General features: G+C 39.8%; 1 long non-coding RNA gene across 1 annotated transcript; it reads right to left on the reverse strand.

The window, feature by feature from the left end:
- Nucleotides 1-4,134: 4,134 nt before the first annotated feature.
- Nucleotides 4,135-14,501, reverse strand: LOC103098824 (uncharacterized). Its single transcript, XR_008914117.1, has 2 exons — nucleotides 13,522-14,501; nucleotides 4,135-4,411 (listed from the first exon to the last, which is right to left on the reverse strand). It is a non-coding gene; the product is annotated as an uncharacterized LOC103098824 (long non-coding RNA).
- Between the last annotated feature and the right edge of the window lie 257 nt (nucleotides 14,502-14,758).

Consider the following 14,758-nt stretch of genomic DNA (forward strand, 5'->3'; position numbering starts at 1 on the left):
TAATGTTTATTAATGCAGCCTGGTGCTGCAGACAAATCCTCTCCTTAGAACAAGTTAAATCATGAACAATGCACTTTGCTACTTGGGCAGCATCCTTCTCCCTTTCTTAAATTGAATACATTTCATGATCTGAAAAGTTATTAGAGTCCAATCACAACCCTTATTGATGTCATTATTTGGAAGGATCAAGAACAATATAAGATACCCAAATGCATTCAAGTTTCGGTGACCAAGAACCTAAGCTCAAAAGGAAAAGTTGATTATATAGGCTACTCTTCAGGGTAGATGGATTGGGTCATTGGGAATATTTGGCTTTACCAGCTCTCCATACACTCTATTAGCCCAGAAATAGTCAACCTTCTAATCCATCACTGGATTTATGAATCAAGGAGGATCTGGAGTTCATGGAGAAAAATAAGAACCTGAAGTTTTACAATAAAATAAAATGAAATAAAAAACAAACTGAGTGAGGAGGTAGAATAAGGACACTGACATCCTTTGTTGCCATGATCACTGGAATGGACAAATAAAGGAGAGGGCACCTAATACTGGCATTTGTCATATAATAGTTAAATGTTGACTGACTATGTAATAGGAACAAAAACCTAACCTTTCCCTCGTGCAGGCTGGACCAATTTTTTTTTTCATAAAGATATCAAGTAGATGTTTCTCTAGACTTGGATGGTGCAGGGGACTAAGTACTCAGACTAGTCATGTCACTTCTCCATTGCTAAAGTATAAAGAAGCTCTAAGAAGCTGGAAGAGCTTTCGGATGCTTGGCAGGTAAGTCACAGAGGGAATGATTTGCTCAGTTAAATCAACTTCAAGAGTTCTCAATGCCTATTCTTGTAGAATAGCCTTTTCCTGCCATGGCTAAGTAAATCTCCTTTTGTCACCTGTTGAATGGCCTACAGGGGTCTCATTTTTTGTTCCAATACGGAGCCTAAACTAACAGGAGACTGACCTGAGTCAGGACTAGAACAGGCTGATATCCCAGGATTTTGAATATTAAGGTCAAGGACTGATTCAGACTCCTGACTTGGGTTTTCAATGCCTGATTTCCTTTATTGCTCTTCTCCTCTTTCCAAAGGAAAAATAGAAAATGTAACCTGAACTTACATTGAATATAAATGTAAGTAGTGTTCATGTTTGGGGATCATAGGATCATAGATTTAGAGCTAGAAGAGACCTTGAAAATTGTCAAATCCACTCCTCTCATTTTACAAATGAGAATACCAAGGCATGGAGGGGTAAGTGACTTGTCTAGGGTCACACAGCTCCTAGTATGGGGTGGGATTTGAATGCAATTCTTTCTGGTTCTAAGTCAAATTTTCTATCTACTACTTCAAACTGGGAACTAAGAGAGACTAGAACATTATTTTAGGGAACACACAAAAAGATTAACTTTTGTTTAGAGAGTTGGCTTGGAATACATTCATTAGTCATATTTAAATGCTAGCTTGGGATGGTTCTGGCATATGAGGCATTGTGTTCAGATCTCAGTCCTGCTACTTACAAACTGTGTGATCATTAGGGTGCACCTTTATTTCTGCTAAGATCCTTATTAAGTTTGTCTCTTTAAGAACATTAGCCTGTATGTGCATGTTCTCGCATCATAGAAGTAAAATATTTTAATAAAAAATTTTCATATCCAGGAGTTTTGCCTAACTGGAATTCATCCACAGGTCATATCTATCATACCAATATGAATACTGAAAAAGGCCTTTTTAAATGTAAATGAGTTTCATCTACCTGAGAGAAAATCATATAAAGCCATTTGGTACATATATAAAATTCAGTTACTACAATACTTGGAAAGTATAGGAGGTAGACCTCCTAGGATGATGGTTATTCAGTGACTTCCCCAAAGTCTTACCAAATTTTCCTTAGATCTTAAACCAATTTATCAGATAAAGGACTTCCATGTATTAGGGAGTATGATGATACTCTGATAGGTTGCCCCAAACTCTAGACTTAGATTTATCTGCTTCTATAAGAGAGATGATCACCTTAAATCATATAATAATAATGATGATAATTATTTCTATTAATAGCTAGCATTTATATAATGCTTTTTTCTTTTACAAAGTAGTTACAAATATCTAATTTTATCCCAAAATGTGTTATTATTATCCCCATTTTACAGATGAAGAAACTACCATTTCTCCTGGTCTTTTTTCTTTTTTCCCTATCCAAAGTTATTTCTGGGTAATCTCCCAAAATAATTCCTACATAGCTTTGCTCCTTCCCTCTTTTGGTGAGCTCCACTTTTCCCCAAGGGGTCTATGCAGTCCCATAGACTCATAGCACCACCCTGTGGTCAGGACTCCCTTTAGAAATGAAATGAATTTTGGATTGTTAGAGAGGCAATTCTGATGAGTCCTACCTCATATAGAGACTCTTAAAGGTGTCCAGTCTTATGGTACTACCCTGAAGGAAAACAAAATTACTAGTGCTAGAGAGACATCCTCCTTTCCCACCAGACCTGCATGGACTCTAGCTGAATGTCTCATAGTAATACCAAGGTCTTTTGTTTCCCTTTGCCTCCTTGAGCTGCCAAACTTGAGATTTCTAGAGAGGCAACAAGGCTGCCTCTGCCCCGGAACTCCGCCTTGTCTCACTAGAAGACTGAATTCTAGGACTGGGCTACCTTGGAAATATCCCCATCTCTATCAAGGGATTCCTTGGAACTCTTACCACTGGGACCACATGGTTCCCCTTGAAATAAGTTCAAGCTGAAAGGTTACACCACTGTTTCTCCAAGGATGGAGTCAGGTATTTTGCATCCGGGATCTCTACTCTGAGGCCAAATGGCTCATGGCACATGCAATTCCCCTAGGTCTTTGTGCCAAGCCAACTATCAATAGTTCCTGGGAGGGAATCCTCAATTACCAGGTGTAACAAGGGAAGGTGTAAAGTGGATTGAATGACAGCCCTCAAGCCTAGATTTCTGTAAGAGAGCTGGCTGGGTCAACATTCTAAGCTGTTGGAAGGAGCAATTTCCAACTGGCAGTCTAGAGCTGGAGTTCAAGTCTGAAGGTGTGGATCTGGGACTCTCTCTCTGGACAAAGCCATCTATCAAGCTGCCTACCTTATAATAACATCAAGCAAAGGTGAAGAGGAAGTCCCCCATTCATTCTGGTGGACAGAGTGATTTGGAAGAGGATTTCTCTCTCTCGGGAGTTTCTAAGGACTCTACAACTGGATCTCTGCTGCCTGACCCACTAAGGACTCTGTGGGAGAAATCTGGGCTTTTTGTGTAGACTTATCCTTGGCTAGTTTTAGTTAAGTTCAGTTTAGATAAGCTTAGAAAATAACTATAGTGGCTTAAGTATCTGGGGTTAATTAGTAAGCTGTTCACCACCATTCCCTATTTGTTCATAAACATATATTTTTAATTATGTGTTCTCCCTTTCCTACAAACCTTTCCCCTTCTGCATAAAATGCCTATAACACAGGGTCACTATTAGCTCTCTTGCACTCTTGAAAAATCACAGACAATATCTGACGCTGCAAATGATCTGTTTTAAGTCCAAAACAAAGAGTTAACTCCAATCTTAAAACAACCTGATCCAAATCATTCATCCCCAGACACTGAGACTCAGCATCCATCAGGTTCCAGGGCAGCCACATGCATAAATTTTAATTTTTGTTGTTGTTCAGTCATGTGTAATTCTTTGTGATCCCATTTGCGATTTTCTTGGCAAAGATACAGGAGTTTTTTGCCATTTTCTTCTCCAGTTCATTTTACAGATGAGGAAACTGAGGCAAACAGGGTGAAGCAATTTACTCAGGGTCACAGAGCTAGTTAATACTTAAAGTTGAATTTGAACTCTTCCTCCAGGGTCAAATCTGGCACTCTATTCATTATATCACCTATGGACCTATACTTTCTATAGGAAAAATACAACTACAAGTATCAAACAAAGACCTACCATCCTCAAAAGTCATCAAGTTGATCATGTTACTACCCAGATCAGTCTCCTACACTACCTTTGGGTAAATCACAACACTTTTCTGTCCTCAGTTTCCTCATCTGAAGAATGAAGAAGTTGGATTAAATGGTCTGTAAAGTCCGCTCCAGCTTCAGAAATCTGACAATCTATCCTAAAAAGATACAGACTTCACTTGCAATTCATGTCAAGGATTTACTTTAGCACGTAGAAGATGTTGGTAAGTTCTGTAGTTCAAGTATTATCTGAAATCAAGGCATCAAAAGTCATACCGAGGAGAGGAGGTGGTAAAATCATGCAGAGGGGCCCTGGACTCCAATTCCATTTCTGCTGCCTTTATCACATCTCTCTCCATCCCCGTCCCAAAATTTTGAGATGGTCATGATATTTTTCTTCATTTCCTACTCAGACAGCTGTACAATGTTGCCATTCACTGGTGAACATCTGCTATATTCCTCCTTAGAAAGAGGGGATAATACTTGTTAAGAATGAAGTTTTTCACATATTTCTAATTATTTTTTTCATATATCATGTGCATTTCAGATATAATGATGTCAGGGCTTTTGAAAATTCAAAATTTCAGGCTACCGAATGCATCCATCTCAAGCTCTCCGGGTCAACTCTGTAAACATCCTCACTGGTTATTGGTAATCTCCCCATCTTTTGAAATAGTTCAACAGATTCCTGTTGGAAAATCCTCCCCAGACTCCTGAAAATAACTCCAATCTAACTTAGTAAATCCTATCCCCTCTCCTTCAAGCAGATAAGAAAACTGCAGTGCATCAGGATGATGAAAAGTAGACTGTTTTAATCCTCACTTTTTTCCTCCCCCTACATTCCCAAAGTAGCCCTGCTATCTTCTGATCTCTGCTTCACAACTGTAGAGTGGGGAAGAAAAAGAGAGGGCCAGAAGAGGATAAAATCTCTGTGTGCCTCTGTGTGTGAGCCTGCATGGCTGTATTTAGGCATGGGAGGGAGGGAAATAGACAGAAAACAAGACTGAATGTCACCTCAGAGAGGAGGTTGAATGGATTCTAGAAGGCTCATAAGAGTAGGGCTAATTAGTGTTTAGGGAGTCTCTGGTGGGAACCAGAGGTTCAGACACCTAAATTATTAGAAAGCAGGGAAAAGAAAATCAGTTTCTTTCCCTACTTCTACAATGTATAGAACCACAACATTACAAATGATACAAACACAAATACAAAAGCGAGTTGACTATTTAACTAGCTTGCAATTCCCTTCTATCAGTGACCTATTATCTTGGGACAATTAAGATCTGTTTATACATGGGTGTGAACCTGGTAACTGGAATTGTCTCATTTTTCTTCTCTTTTTCTGCAGCATTGAAGACTTTTCTGAACTTTTTTAAAATGTCTTTTTCTGTTTTATGTTGCAGACATCAGGTAATCATTGAGTGGGTTGTAAAAAGTATAGCATCCCCTAAGCCTCAAGTAAATCAGGGATTTTTTTCCAGAAGAAATGTGCTTGCCAAACGAAGACAATTGGGGAAAATCCACCAAGATCATCAAGATTTTTTTTGTTTTTGGTCCCCAACCTGTGATTTTGTTGGCATAGATGTAGAAAGGAAAACTGAGATTGAGCAGCCATCATTTGGAATGTGACAGGAGGGGGAGTGGCAGTTGGAGTGGGAGAAGAGGCTTGTGGGAGAAACTGCTGAAAAGAAAGGTCTTTGCCCTCTGAACTCTTCCTAGGAGAGGAGCTTGGACGGGAGCTCTAGGTTCCAACCTGTGATGAGAATCCTTGCCTCCATTTCGCTTGCTCTGAATATAAGAAGATCCCTTATATCTTAAGAGTATCAACTAACGGAAGAACAAAACAAGAACTGCTGCTGAAAGGGGCTGATCCCTTAACTTCAGGGGGTCACCTTGAGGATCCTTTACATCGCTTGACCTTCCCAAGAAGGACACTTGCCATCTGTTTAATAAGGATAGAGAGAGTGATTAGAGGAGAAAGAAAAGCTGAAGCTGAGCCATTTTGGCTCAGCTGAAGAAGAAACAAAGACAACCTGTAGGGTCTCCTATTCCCACAAACCTATCCCCTTTCTTTTATTACTAGAATTATTAAACCACTTTATAAAATTAAACTCACAATCAGATTCAAATTGAAGGAAGAACAAAGAAAGAGAGGGTGGTGGGCTAGGCTAGCCATTTAGCCTTGGCTAAACAACTAAAGCCAACAGTGACAGTCTGCCTGCCAGACAAGGGAGACTTCTGGAGTTTCAAATACTAGTCAAGCCTTGAAAGAAGTAAACTCCATTATTCCCTAGAAGTCTACTCATTGAGACCCTGATCCTCTCATCCTTAACATTACCCAGGGGTACCTCTCTTGTGGATTGAGTGTGAGGGAATTACAAAGATCATCTCTCAGCTCCAGTGGGTACCTCTCCCTTTACCTCACCAGCCTTCCATATCCCCTCTGTCCCTTCACCTCCTCCATGCCTTATTACAAACCCTTCTGTATCCTCCATACCACCATCCTTACATAGGAAAGTTTCAAGGAGGAAATTCCCTCTATCAAAACAAAGCAGTCAATCAACAAACATTTATTAATTGCTTTCCATGAGCCAGGAAATGTGCTGGGAATTGGAGGGACAGAGAGAGAGAAAAATACAGGGAGTCCACATTCTAATGCAGGTGATAACATGCAAATAACTATGTACAAACAAGTTCAATGCAGAGAAAATTGGAGGTAGGAGCACTGGAAAGGATTTCTTACAGAAGATAAGATTCTAGCTGAGACAAAGAGAGTTAAGGAAGCTACAAGGTGGGGATAATGAGCAAGAATATTCTAGTTATGTACTCATGTCAGTAAAAATGCATGTAGTTAAAAGATAGAGTGAGGAAAAGCAAGTAGATTAGCATCACTAAATCAAAGAAAACAGAGAGGAGTAAAATATAAGAAAACTGAAAAGTTGAAAGGGACTGGATTGTGAAGGGTACTTGCTTTGGTTCTCAGAGAGTACTTACCTGGGGAATGGAGTTTCAATGACTTACAAGGGGTCAAAGAGCCAGTAAGGATCAGAGGATGAATTAGAACCCAAGTCTTCCTGATTCTATCAGGATATTATGTCCTGCTGCCTTTCACTTCATCAAGGGTTTTCTGTTTTGTTTTGTGTAGTTTGGTTTGGTTTTCAGAACTGGGGGAAGGGGAGTCTAGAGGTGCAGATCAGACTGAGAAGGGGATGACTAATGCTTGACTATGTAACTCATCTGGAGAATTACAAGTATGACCACTATGACCACTGCAGGGGATTGAGGCATTCCTCTAACATTAAAAGCTAAATTTCATGGTAACTAAAAGGTGATCACTACCTAAAAGAACTTCATGTTCCTTTTCCTTTATAATTCCACTAATGCCAAAGGCAGAGTGAGCCCTATCCATAGTGGCTATTTTTGATTGGCTGCTAAGACAATGGTCCATTTATGAGAATTCATGGCCAGTGGCCATGATCTACCACATCATTGTCAACCAAGATAGTGTTGTTAGCATATCGCTTCATAGGGGCAATATCTACTTTAAAAATAAAAATAAAAACAAGTGAGGAGATAACCTGTCCTTGAAATCATTGCATTGGAATTCACCCTGGTCTACTTTGGGTGTTTGAACTAACACTGGATTGAGGACTCCTGGGTGTAATACAAATGAGTGGGATTCATTTTCCCTATAGGTTCTCCCTCCCCTCAGTGCTCCCTCCCCTCAGTGGTGCCCACCATCTTTTCTCTTATTTTGTTTTAATAATAGAGCTGCAAGCAGAAGCAATAAGAAGTTGCCCTGATATTAAGGGAATAGAGACTGTGAGATCTGATAACAAATTAGCATTATATGCTGATGATATCCTGTTATGTGTCTCTTCTCCTGTAACCTCAATATTGGATTTAATTACATAGATTGGGCTTTTTAGTCTTGTCTCAGGATATAAAATTAATTTCCATAAATCTCATGCTTTCCCCATTGTACTGTGTGCAGAGGTTAGCAAACAGCCCTCTTTTTCCCAAGCCATTCAAATGGCATTCACCAAAAAATGGGGGGGGGGTGCCACATTTAGGCATACATATTATCCCAAGAATGACAGACTTCTACAAATCTAATTTCCCCATCCTCTTATCAGAAGTCTCTACTGAAACAGCCACATGGAAACTACTATTTATAAGCAGTATGGGGGCAAATAAATGCCATGAAATAAAATTTGCTGCCTTAGGTATTTTGGCTCCAAGTCCCAAAGCTTTTTCTTTTCCAAAAATTAAATAATTAGTCATTACTTTAGCTTTGGAAAGGAAACCCAGGAAAAGTACAAAAGCTTCCATAGTAGGACACTAAGGGATTTTATTACCCTACTTTAACAGAAAGCTTATTAAGTGTCCTATCTAGTGAGCTGGGAGACTCAGCCCATCATATTATCACTGCAGATAAGAAAATCTGACAATACACACACTTCCGTCCCTGACCTGAAAGAGAATGCCCATGGTTATTCCACCTTGGGATTCTCCCAAAGAGTGCTTGACACATGTCAAAGAGGACCTAGGAATAGCACCTCATTTTTGGTTGCAACTAAAAGTTAGATTTGAAGTCGGGTCTCTGTAGACCAAAGGCAATGACATGACCTAAGTTATCAGAAATTAATTTAGTGTTCAGGAAAGAAAATGTTACAAGTTCAGTAATACAGAATAAATTAGCTACCATTGAAAGTGCTTAAAACTTTCAAGGAAATTTATCTGAGTTTATATGCTTGTGTGTTTTTCCCTTATTTAAAATAATTATCACCCTTTGGGGAGAACATATTAAAGATTTTCGCTTGAGGCAATGGGGAACTGGTGAAAGAAAAGATGTTTTCATGCTCATTCTTTGGTGTTTTTTTTTTTGTTTCTTCCAGAAATAAAGTAGCAGCATCATAGAGTTGGAAAGAAACTACATCACAAAGTTGGAAAGAAAAACAAGGTCATCTAGGTTCTAAGGTAGAAGAGTGGTAAAAGTTAGGCAAGGAGGGTTAAGCATCTTGTACAAGGAAACACAACTAGAGTGTCTGAGGTCAGATTTGAACCCAGGAGCTCCCATCTCTGGTCCTGGCTCTCAATCCACTGAGACGCCTAGCTGCCCTATACTCAATGATTTCTAAAGCCCTTTTCAGCTCTACATCTAGGACCCCATAATTCCAATGAATTTTCTCTTTTCTTAATTAAACATTCTCATTTCTCTCAATTAATCTTAAAAAGAAATAGTCTGTAAACATCTCACTATTATGGTTAACCTCCCCTGGAATCATGAGAGGTAGCCAATATCCTTATTAAAATTTAGTACTCATAATTGAACTCAATACTTAAAATGTGAACTGATCAGGGCAAAATATAGCAGAATCATTACTTCTATCAATATGTCATTGAAGTGTAATAGGAGCGTGACATGCCCAGATTCCATACAATGAGAACACCAATGTGGTGCTATATGGTACATGTCCACACGTGGATCAATCCTCTTCTTTCCACATGGCATCTCCCATGTGGGTCCTTCCATCTTAGGTGATCTGGCCATGTGCCAAACCCTTATTACAGAAGCATTTGATTACATTCATTTTAAAAAACATTTTAAAATAGTCAACAACGTTGACTAATCCCAAGCTGACAGTCTCTAAAAAAAATCTGTATATTTTTCATGAGCCTAACCACACCTCCTCTGTTTTTCACTTATAACAATTTTGACCTATGTAGAACTTTATATTTGTTTCTCTAATATATTGTCTTATTTTTCTTTTAGTATCAACCCATTGTTCCAGTCTATGGAGGGCAGGGTTTTACCTGAATTCTAAGTCTGTCATCCCATGTGTTACCTATTCTTCCCACTAAATTGGATGGCTATTCTTCCAATGATTTGTGGAAGGTTAAGGTCAAGAAGCCCATGAGATAAAATGGCCTGACAGCCTGAAAGGGTGACTGCCTATACCATGGGAGGAAGAAGCAACACTAATGAAACTGGGAAGGTATCAAGGGAGCATATAAAAATACTCCCTTACTGATGCTTCTCTAGTGGTTGCACTACTAGATCTCACAATACCTTCCCAATCTAAAATTCTATTAGGTTCTTAAATATTGTCTGTCTGAAAGCTTTGCTTTAGGACAAACGAATGTCCCCCCAAAATGATTTCCCTACAGCACAAGAGGCTGAGGAAGCAGGTGGTCCTCACATGGCATTCATAGTAAAAATTGAAATGTCATGGAAATATTGATGTTTCACCTCTATGCCTTTCTTACCATTTATTTCTTGAAACGGTGCTAATTCAGTATTAAGTTTGCATATACAAACACAATGAAATGCAAAAGTTTGTACTCATAAAGAAAATCCAATTTGTCAACATCACATGGATCTGACATTTTTCATTTCCCACTAACTGGACGGGAAATAAACATGCATTTTGGGTGAACTGACATTTGGGGGAAACTTCATTTTTTACATTTACTGCCTTGGTCACATTTAAAATTTTCATTTCTGATATTACATGAATAAGCCTTGCAGATATATTCAAAACAAGACCTATAAAAATCTTTACCAAGCAGCAAAACGTTCTCTTTCTCACTTTTATCCCAGGAGTTGCAATGGTACATCTATGGTATAGGGTGTCTAAATAAGAAGTGCTCCTGGGGATATATTTTACAATTTAATTCAACTTTTTATTTAACATGACCTGACTTCTTTAAATCCCTGTCTTACTCTTTTAGAATGAGGGCTTATGTTTATTTTTACAGCTGCCTTAATTGTGATTTGGATTCTACCTTTTATTTCATTGGTGGAATGAATTCCCAGGTGAGAAGGTTCCCTCTACTAATACAGAATTTTTTACAATCTATAGTCTTAAAGAATTGTCCAGCACACTGAGAAGTTAAATGGCTTTCCCAGCGTCCCAGAGCCAGTATTGGCAACAGTAGGACTGCACTGGTCTTCCTGGCTCTCTATTCACTACATTAAGATGCATCTTATTCACAGCTGGAAGGATTTAATTTGAATATTCAACTCATAGGAGAAATTATTCTTGAGTTCCTGAAGGAAATTGTTTGCAGTAATGGTTGTGTCTTTCATCCCTATTAAGACATGTTTCTCTTACTATCTAAACAAAACTGTTGATTTTGTACTTTTTTTAATAACAGGACAAAAGTACTGATTCTGAACTCTGTGTTTGAAGGAGTGCAAATGATTGCCCTTCTATTTGCCAGGAGAGCATTCTTAAAATGATGACAACAAATATTGAAAGGAGAAATAGGAAGAAACCAAGATGGTATAATAAAGGCAAGGACTCACCAGAGCTCTCTCATTAAGGACAGAGGAACCAATATGGCAGAGTAAAGGAAGGAACTTGCCTGAGTTCTCCCAAATTCCCCTCCAAATCACTTTAAAATTTTGCCTCAGAGGGTTGCTAGATGGCTCAACAGATTGAGAACCAGACCTAGAGACAGAAGGTCCTGGGTTCAAATCCTAGATGTCTGGCCCTGGACAAGTCACTTAACTCCCACTGCTTAGCCCTTACCTGTCTTCTACCTTGAAACCAACCCACAGTATTGATTCTAAGGTAGAAGGTAAGGTTTGTTTGTTTTTTTAATAAAACTTCACAATGAATTCTAGAGTGGTAAAGCCAAAAGAAAAGATAAGGTGAAATAATTTTTTATCCAAAGACAACTTAGAAGGTTGACAAGAAAAAGTCTGTCTCACTAGGATGAGACTAGAATGCAGTCCAGCATAGAGAGCACCCTGGCAAGCCAGGAGCAGGTCTTGGGGGTGTCTGAATCCAGAACTCTCAGCCCACAAATAGCAAGGGGGTCAGACAATTGGTCAGAAATGAGATTACGGGGGATCCTTTGCTGGCACTGGGTGCACAACTCTGTTATATTGCCCATCGGCGGTTCTATGTGGCAGCCCAAGGATAAGCAGGAGTACTAGCAGGAGTGGGCTCCCTTGTTGCAGTTCTAGGGTGGAAAAGAGTATTTGTAATCATTTACAGACTAGAATACAGGCCAGGAGAACAGTGATAATCCTCCTTAGATTGTACCATTTTGAAAGAATTAAAAACTTACAAACCAGAAGAACTAGCTCCAAAAATAATAGCACAAAAACATGAAACTTTGGCTAGCACCCAATACCCCGGGAGCAGAGCCCAACTTTAGCATACAGATAAAAGTCAAGAAGTAAGCTGGGGAAATGAGAGAACAAGCAATCAACAAAAAGAACCTGACCATAGAAAGTTACTTTGGTGATTGAGAAGGTCCGTGTGTGTGTGTGTGTGTGTGTGTGTGTGTGTGTGTGTGTGTGTGTGTGTGTGTGTGTAATGGAAAGAACCTAATAGAGAATAGAATGGAGGGAAGAAATTGGGAAAGAATATGGACTAAATATTGAAAGTTAAATATTGAAAGGGCCATGGAAGCAAGGAAATGGAGGTAAGGAGGGAAACCCTACAGGGATAAGATACAACCAGTATAAATATGTTGATTTGGGAAATAGAATGTTGTATGTGAGAATCTGCCAGTAGGCTAGTATAGCTGGATCATATAATGTAAGGAGAGGAATATAAGATTTGAAAGGTAGAAAGAACCAGCAAAGGAGATTGAGGAGTGACCAGAAAAATAGAATAAGAGTAATCACAAGAACCTAGAAAGGAGAGAATATACAAGGGGAGAGAATGATCAACATTATCAAATTCAATGTAAATGGTTAAAAAATGATTGAGAAAAGGTAGTTATATTTGGCAATGAAGAGATCATTAGTAACTAGCAATTAGTATAAAAGTAATATTAATAAACAATACAACTAGTAATTAGGAAAAAGAATTAGTCATGGAACAAATTCAGAAGATAGAATATAGAGAATTTAGAAGAGAGAGAAGATAGGAAGTGGAGAAACCTCATGTGGATAGCTTTCATGAGGAGGTTAATAAGGAAGAATAGGAGAGATATCAGAAGAAAGTTAATAGGGATGGGAGGATCAAGTGAGAATTTTTAAAGGATGGGGAAGCCATCGGTGTGCTTTCAGGCAGTAGAGAAAGAGCCAGTAGATAGGAGAAGATTGAAAATTGGAAGTAGACTGGGTATTATGGAGAAGGCAATATCATGGAAAAGACAAGGGAGTTCAATGGAAGACTTCAACTTGAAAAAGAGAAAAGCCTCCTTTCTCTTCAAGAAAGATATGGATAAAGGAGGAGGTAGTGAGAGAAAATATCTAACCCAAGAGATATGAGGAGGACTGAAAAAGAGGGAACTCTCAGTAGATGATCTCAACATTTTCAGTTACTAGAATGTTGGGGCTAGGTGTCCCGGAGGATAGAATACTGGCCCTGAAGTCAGGAAGATTCACCTTCCTGAGTTCAAATCTGGCCTCAGACACTTACTAGCTGTGGGACCCTTGGCAAGTCTCTTAACTCTGTTGGCCACAATTGCCTCATTTGTAAAATGAGCTGGAGAAGGAAATGGCAAACCACGCCAGTATCTTTGCCAAGAAAACCCAAAATGGGGTCATGAAGAACCAGAAAAAACCGAACAACAACAGCCAATGTTATTTTGGTTTGCAAACTTACACAAATGTCTTCCTTAGATCAAAAGTTTGCTTTTTGTTAGTCTTGACAACAATTTGTGAGCAAGCCTTTCATAACCAACAGACCTTTTCTCCGTAATAGATGACGATGATACTAGTGTTGTGATACAACAGGCTTCTTAGATCTCACACCTCTGGGGCACAAACAAACTCACTGACCACTCCAGCGGGCAGATAATCGCCTCCCTCACTCTCACCCTTGGACAGGGCACAGAATCTGAAAGATGGGATCACCCACAACTATTGGGGGACATCAGTGGGATTTTCCTCCCAAGATCCTCTCCGCCAGCAGTATTGTCTGCGCTGGCTGGTTGCATGGAGAAGAGTGGGATTCCTCTTCTAGGTCTCTGCTCTGAGCCGCACAGATGCCACCCAGCTTTGCCCCTGGTGGGTGGCATTGCTCTCTTGCAGCTCTCATCTCTGCAGCTCTTCCTTGAGTCCTGCAGCAGGAGGGAGAACAGGGAGCAATGGGCTCCTTGCCCCGCTGTCTGTGGGCAGACAGTACCTGAGGCACCGACCTTTGGTCCTCCAGGCTTGGGGGTTACAGAGCTGCTCCTTCCTGAAAACCTGGATGTAGCATTCCTGCTGGATTAGTTCTTCGCTGTCATCTCAAGGCTTAATGGAGCTCTGGGTTAAAAATACCCTGTAGGCAGGCTTTCATCTAGTTTCTTGTCTTATCAGAGCAGGGTTTTACCTTTGCTTCTCACTCTGCTAATTAGGTGGAGGGTATAACTTCCTCGGAGCTATCTGCCTCCTTTCCCAGAAAGAACAGCCGAGTCCCAGGCGCCCGACTCTTGCCTTCCTCCTCTCTCTTCCATGCCTCAGCAGTGTAAAATGTTACAGAAGAAAAGCGTGGAGGCTGAGTGAGTCCCATGCCCTCTTCCCTAGGACCCTTCCTTTGCTTCAAGTGAGGAGAGGGTGCCCTTTCTTCAGCCTGGGTTCACTATCTTCTGAATAAAACTGAACACCAAGTGGTTGTACGTACACGTAATAAAAGCTGCCATTCATGTCATAATGCCTGAGGATTTGAAAAGTACTTGACAAATACGACCTCATTTGATCATCACAAACAACCCTGGCAGGTAGATGCTTTTATTGTACCCATTTAACAGTCAAGGAAACTAAGAAGGCAGAGGTTAAATGATTTTCCAAGAGGCACATTGCAAATAAATCTCTGAGGTGGGATAGAGTGGTGATGGTGGAATCAAGAGTTCAAATCT

The sequence above is a fragment of the Monodelphis domestica genome, chromosome 8 (genome assembly GCF_027887165.1).
Source record: "Monodelphis domestica isolate mMonDom1 chromosome 8, mMonDom1.pri, whole genome shotgun sequence".
Classification (NCBI taxonomy): Eukaryota; Metazoa; Chordata; class Mammalia; order Didelphimorphia; family Didelphidae; genus Monodelphis; species Monodelphis domestica.